The following is a 580-nucleotide window of genomic DNA, read 5'->3' on the forward strand; positions in this document are numbered from 1 at the left end:
GTGTGTGTGTGTGTGTGTGTGTGTGTGTGTGTGTGTGTGTGTGTGTGTGTGTGTGTGTGTGTGTGTGTGTGTGTGTGTGTGTGTGTGTAATATGCTTCATATATTAGTATATATATATATATATATATATACATATAAGATATATATCTAAAGCTGCCATTGTGCGCGCCCGTGTGTGTGTGTTTGCAGGCGGACATTAATAAGGCGTTGCCCATGCTGATATTCGGTGGGTTTGCCGTCGCTGCCAGCCTGCTGGCGCTTCTGCTGCCGGAGACGAAGGATAGAGACTTGCCTGAGACCATCGAAGATGGAGAGAACTTTAATAGGTAAGCAGGTAGGGGCTGTTATCAGTAACCACACGTGTGTGTAAGTAACCACAGTAACTACATCAGTAGGTGAGCGGGAGGGTTCTTCTATTGTCATTGCTCGCTATTGTGAATTGAATGTGGGTATAGGTTAGATACACAAATATTATCACCCTCTCTCATTCTCTCTCTCTCTCATATCATCTCTCATCACTAATATATATATATATATATATATATATATATATGTGTGTGTGTGTGTGTGTGTGTGTGTG

The 580-nt window shown here is 42.1% G+C and overlaps 1 long non-coding RNA gene across 1 annotated transcript in view; it reads left to right on the plus strand.

Annotated features, from left to right (window-relative positions):
- Positions 1-186: 186 nt before the first annotated feature.
- The window catches only part of LOC106816582, a 1,927-nt gene continuing 1,533 nt past the window's right edge, over positions 187-580 (plus strand). Inside the window, exon 1 of the long non-coding RNA XR_001394908.1 lies at positions 187-326. This is a non-coding gene — a long non-coding RNA (uncharacterized LOC106816582). The remainder of the gene's footprint in view (positions 327-580) is intronic.

This window comes from Priapulus caudatus, unplaced genomic scaffold (assembly GCF_000485595.1).
Source record: "Priapulus caudatus unplaced genomic scaffold, Priapulus_caudatus-5.0.1 Scaffold1422, whole genome shotgun sequence".
NCBI classification, from domain to species: Eukaryota; Metazoa; Priapulida; class Priapulimorpha; order Priapulimorphida; family Priapulidae; genus Priapulus; species Priapulus caudatus.